Source organism: Mauremys reevesii, linkage group 10 (genome assembly GCF_016161935.1).
Source record: "Mauremys reevesii isolate NIE-2019 linkage group 10, ASM1616193v1, whole genome shotgun sequence".
Lineage (NCBI taxonomy): Eukaryota > Metazoa > Chordata > Testudines > Geoemydidae > Mauremys > Mauremys reevesii.
This window is the reverse complement of record NC_052632.1, coordinates 15,276,018-15,282,017: the sequence shown is the minus strand read 5'-3', so window position 1 is coordinate 15,282,017 and position 6,000 is coordinate 15,276,018.

Below are 6,000 nucleotides of genomic sequence, written 5' to 3'. Positions count from 1 at the left end.
CACATAGTGCTTTACACTTTATATGAGACATGGGCCCAGATCCTCAGCTGGTGTAAATTGGCATAGCTCCATTGAAGTCAATGGATCTACACCCAGGGTTCAAGTTGCGTGTTTACAGTCTAAATCAAATGTAACAGACAGAAACACAGAACAGGCAGGTGGACAGGGATGGCTGTGAGGAGCACACTATCCATGTTTGGTAGGCTTCACAAAGGGTGTGGGTTTTAAGGCGGGATTTGAAGGAGGACAGGGAGGAATTAGAGGATGTTCAAAGCCTAACAGAACAGCACAAGAATTAGAGTGTGGGAAGGCATCACAAGAACCCTTACAAGAGAGGATGAGGCTGATCATGGAGTAGGAGGAAGTGAGAGCAGAGATGTAAACAAGTATACAACTATAAGATTTGCCACATTACCTTTCAGTCAATGCTACAGATTCAAAGGCAGTGAAGGGGTTAATAAAACCTTGAAATGCACGATGGCTGGATGGTTCTTAAAAAGGTTCTCTCTCTTGGGTAAACATTTCACAAGGATGAAGAAACAGCTGTTAAATGGAGAGAAAAGATACAATATGGAAGCAACATTAGAGAATTCAGCTGGGTTTGCAATATGTTGTTGGAACAATTTTGTTCTTAAATGTATAATGTGTCTGAAAGATCTCTCAGAAGAAACATGTTATTTTGGAGAAGAGTTGTTTGCATTTTGCTAGTAAAAAGAGATTAGGCACAATCAAAGCAGTAAGGCATACAAAAAAATCATTGAAAACCAATTGTGGATTATATTGGTGACTGTCACAGGGGGCAGAAGGAGTATTTTTAATGAGGCAATGCATTAATTTAAACATCCTTTTTTACAACATGGTATAAATGTAACGAAAGAGGCGTAAGGCATGTGAAGCAAGCAATGCCAAGCAAACTGTAGAGCTGGCTTTCTGGTTTGCTCTCCTACTTGAGGCCATTTGCAAATTCACACCAGGGTCTAGATTAGTATTTCAGACATCTCTGACAATCTGAGGATGTTCAGATCTAGTTTCCATTTGGACTTGTAAATACAGTACAGTGAACTAGAAGTCAGACACTACTACGTATGTTGTGCCCTGCAAGGTGCAGTCATGTCATCAGCATTGAAGAACAATGACTTGGAACTTCAGATATTCAGATAAAATAACAACCAGTGCTGAACTTTGACCAATATTTGAACCAAATCCCCAAATTTTTATGAGGTCTGAGGAAAAAATGACCTGAAATTTTGTAGGTTTTTCTTTGCTAACTTCTTTTTGGACATGCGAATACTGCAATACCATAAGAAAGATTGTCCCCACGCTATTAGAGCCTAAAATGCCTGTAACTACTTTAACTCTCTTGAAAATCTATTCTTCTGAGATTCCCAGATTATTGAGGTTTTGGATAAATTCAGGTAAACCTCAACTAGATATTTTATGTAGTAGATGCTTAGTCAAAACTGAGAAACTTCCAAACCTTATGATTGTTTGTGGGAAAATAGCTTATTACTGACACAACATGGCTTGATTAGATGGAGATATCCATAGATTCATAGATTTTAAGGCCAGAAAAGATCATTATATAATCTAATCTGACCTCGTATAACACAGGCCATAGAATTTCATCCACTTACTCCACTATTGAGCCTAGTAGCCTGTATAGAAAGTTATCCAGTCTTGAAGACTTCAAGATATGAAGAATCCACCACCATATGAAGGCCCATTTCTAGGCATATTCAGATGTATTTTGTGTGCATGGCTCAATTAGCTGCTGTTTTATTTCAGTAGGTTACAAAATTATTGGTTTGTTCCTACAGTACCATGGATTGGAGACATTATGCTTATGTGAATTTTACTCTTAGCGTTATATGCTTCCACTGATTGTTCAGAATGTTTCTGGTATCAAGTCTTGCGCCTCACAAAGATTAAAGCAGGGGTGGCCAACCTGTAGTTCTGGAGCCACATGCAACTCTTCAGAAGTTAATATGCGGCTCCTTGCATAGGTGCTGATTCCGGGGTTGGAGCTACAGGTGCCAACTTTCCATGCTCAACCCCAGGCCCTGCCCCCACTCCACCCCTTACCTCAAGGCCCCCGCCCCTTCCTGCCCCCTCCCCTGAGCCTGCTGCACCCTTGCTCCTACCCCTCCATCCCAGAGCCCCCTGTACACTGCAAAACAGCTGATCATGGTGGGCAGGAGGCACGGGGAGGGAGGGGGAGGTGCTAATAGGCAGGGCTGCCGACGGGCAGGAGGTGCTGGGGGAGATGGGGCGGGCTTGATGGGGGCTACTGATGTATTACCGTGGCTCTTTGGCAATGTACATTGGTAAATTCTGGCCCCTTCTCAGGCTCAGGTTGGTCACCCCTGTATTAAGGCATATCCTCAGTGATTTCCTTCAAAGGCAATGCTATTTGAAGTTAATGCAAAAGTTGCTAAAAGTGACTCATGGTAGCAGGGAAATGGTGGCATGGATAATATTTCTAAGTAACTCTTTCTTTGAAGGACTATTGCAACGTTAACATAATATAGATTTGGTAGGGGTCAGTATGATTTAAAGAATATGGTCCAAATTGAGAGGTGAGTAACTTACACCTTCGTCCAGTCCCCATAGTATGTAATTTATACCAATTTAGGCTCCATTATAAGCCACATTCAGAGGTGATAAGCAAGAGAGTGTGAGGCCTGGTCTACACTAAGGGCGGGGGTCGAACTAGGGTACGCAAGTTCAGCTACGCAAATAGCGTAGCTGAACTCGAAGTACCCTAGTTCGAACTACTCACCCGTCCAGACGCCGTGGGATCAAAGTCCGCGGCTCCAAGGTCGACTCCGCCACCGCCGTCTGCAGTGGTGGAGTTCCGGAGTCGACCGGAGCGCGGGGGGAGTTCGAACTCACCGCGTCGACCCGCGCGGCAAGTGTAGCCAAGGCTTCATGATGGTAAGCTGGCGAGAGTCTAAAGGAGCCTAGTTATAAGAGAGTCTGAGTGTAATTTACATGATAAGGCCAGAAAAATGTATAAATTACACCATTTTAAACTTCAATTTTCCCCTATAATCCCCCCCAGCAAAGGGGTATGAGGGAAGAAAAGGGTCCATGACCCTACCACTGCTACAATCTGGTGATCCTTGGACACCAGAACAGCCCTCATGGGACACAAGCACTTGAGCATAAGTTAGAGCAGCCCTGAGTCTTCTTTAAATTGCACCAGGGCCAGGGCCGGCGCTTCCATTAGACGACCCTAGGCAGTCGCCTAGGGCACCAGGATTCGGGGGGGCGGCATTTTGTGCGCTCCCCACGGGGCGCACAGGAGCTTCCGGTTCCGCTCCCGTCGTGCCGCCGAAGAAGGACCTTCTGCCAACGTGCCGCGGAAAAAAGCAGCAGGCAACTGAGCAGCTCAATGACTGCCGCTGTCGCCTGCAGCATTTCAGCGGAGGGTCCTTCTTCGGCAGCGTGATGGGAGTGGAACCGGAAGCTCCCGCGCGCCCCGTGGGGAGCTCACAAAATGCCACCTCCCAACTTCTGCCTAGGGCGCCAGAAACCCTGGCGTCGCTCCTGACCACGGCCAAACCAACTATGCAGCGTATGTCTACACGGAAGCTGGAAGCGAGCCTTCCACTCCGGGTGGACAGACTCATGCTAACAGGGCTCAAGCTAGCATGCTAAAAATAGCTGTGTGGACAGTGAGGCTCCGGCAAAGACTCGGTCTCGTTACCCATCAAGCCTAGGGGATTGAGTTGGCTTGTGCTCAGGTGGCTAGTGCAAATCTTTCTATCTGAGTTTACTATCAGGTGCAGAGTGGACATACTGCTAGTGGCCTCAGGATAAGGGAGCTGCAAAGACAGTGGCTTAACAAGAAAATCTGACCCCTAGGCTCCTTTCTAAGTTTAGCCTTATAGACCAGGGATCCCCAACAGCATCTAAGTACGCCTGCGGCATTTCAGTGGTGAAGCCGAAATTCGGCGGCAACACCTCTGGATGATGCCGCTTGCCACTGACAGGCAGTGTCATCCAGAGGCGTCGCCGCCGAAATGCCACCGAATTTCTGCGGCATTTCGGTGGATGCACCTCTGCCACCACGGTCCTTCGTCTGGCGCCCGCCAGACGAAAAAGGTTGGGGACCACTGTTATAGAGCATCTGTGTCTTATGTAGCAACTGTTTAAATAAAAGATGTTCAGTCCCAGGCCTTTGGTCAGATGTTAACAACACTAAGAGCCTTCACAGCAGGAAAAATTGAATTTGGATTTAAAAAAATTGCAAATTACCTCATTATTTTCTCAGCTAGCCATTTTAACCTCATTTTATCCTGCTAACTGAATGTCCTGTGTGATTTCCATGCTGAGCGGAGTAGAATGTCAAAGTCATTGATCTTGGCTCTGGCTTGGTTTTTACAGGTTTTGGATCTACTCCATCTTGGCACCATGTTACTGGTTTTTATTAGTCAAAGAGCCTGCTCTACTGAAGTGGCTTTATTTTTTCATTCCTTTTTCAATGAATCCCTCTTGACCAGTACCAGAATGAGAGCCTTGGAGACGAAAATCCTCAGGTAATCCATGATGGGTAGTGGCTGGACAAGCTTCCCACATACTGCCATCCTTCCCCATATGCTCCAAGCATGACATGGAGGGACCTCCCTCATAGCAAAATGGGAGACCACTTGCCTTGCACACGTCTATTCTATATGCGCTTGTATACTGTGCTCATCACTGTAGTATCTGAGTGCCTTCCAGTTGTGTATTAAACAATGTGACTACACATCTGTCCCATGTTGGTTGTTCTGTCATCCTCTCCCCTGAGGGAGAAGCATGTAGAGTGGATTGTCTTGTTTTGTAGGGATTTTTAAAATGTGTTTATATAAATATACCTGTTGCTGTGTGTTTATATTTAAAAAGACACATTCAAAGAAATGCACCGTGCACTTGGAACAGAAACTGACAGTGTTTGTAATAGTCGTTACTTCCTGAGGGAGTTCATTCCACCGTCACAGACCATCCTAAGAGAAGGTTCTGCCTCCTGCACAGATAAGCTTTACTCTTGTTGTACCTTCACTGCTCAGCCTCTCTCCAGAGATGCCCAGGAACGATGCTGTTGCCAGTTCTGATGGTTTTTGTGGAGTGCAAGGAGTCTGCCAGCAAGGATCTGACTAGACACCACCAACCCATTCCACTTAGGCCACCTAACAGATATCAAGTGACAATGGCTCTAGTTACCAGCATCTTGAGTGGGGTTTGAACCACTGACATCATCAGATAACAGAAAACAATATAACAATGATTATTTGTGCAGAACACCTCTTCCCTGGAGATCAAAATATGCTTTACAGTGGTGGGGGGGGGCGGAGTTATCTCCTTCATAGAACCACAGAGTTAGAAGGGACCACAAGGGCCAAAATGCAGGATGTTTTGTGTCAAACCATCCAAGAGAGATGGCTACCTGGCCTCTTCTTAAAAACCACTAGCGAAGGAGCTTCCACAACCTCCCTAGGCAGTCTCTTCCATTGTCCTCCTGTTCTTACAACTAGGAAGTTTTTCCTGAGATTTCATCTAAATCTGCTATGTTGTAGTTCAAACCCATTGTCTCTTTTCCTGTCCTCTGTGGCAAGAGAGAACAATTTTTCTCCATCTTTTTTATGGCAGCCTTTCAAGTATTTGAAGACTGCTATCATCTCCCCCTGCCCTCCTAGTTGCCTTTTTTCCAGACTAAGCATACCAGTTCCTTCAGCCTTTGCTCATATGGCTTGAATTCCATCCCTTTGATCATCTTTGTCGCTTGACTCTGGATCTTTTCCAGTTTCTCTACATTCTTTCTTTACAGGGGTGTGACAAGGTGTACCAGGGCCTTTGAGGCCCCCTGGTAGAGGCCTCATGGTCCTACTGCTCCCCCCCACCCAGAAAAGAGCAGTTAAGGTGGGTCCTCCAAGCTTGCCTAGAAAGGCTGCAGGGAAGCAGCCAATTAGAGCACAGTAGGCACAGATAAAAGGAGCTGCAGGGCCTGAGCAGGTCAGT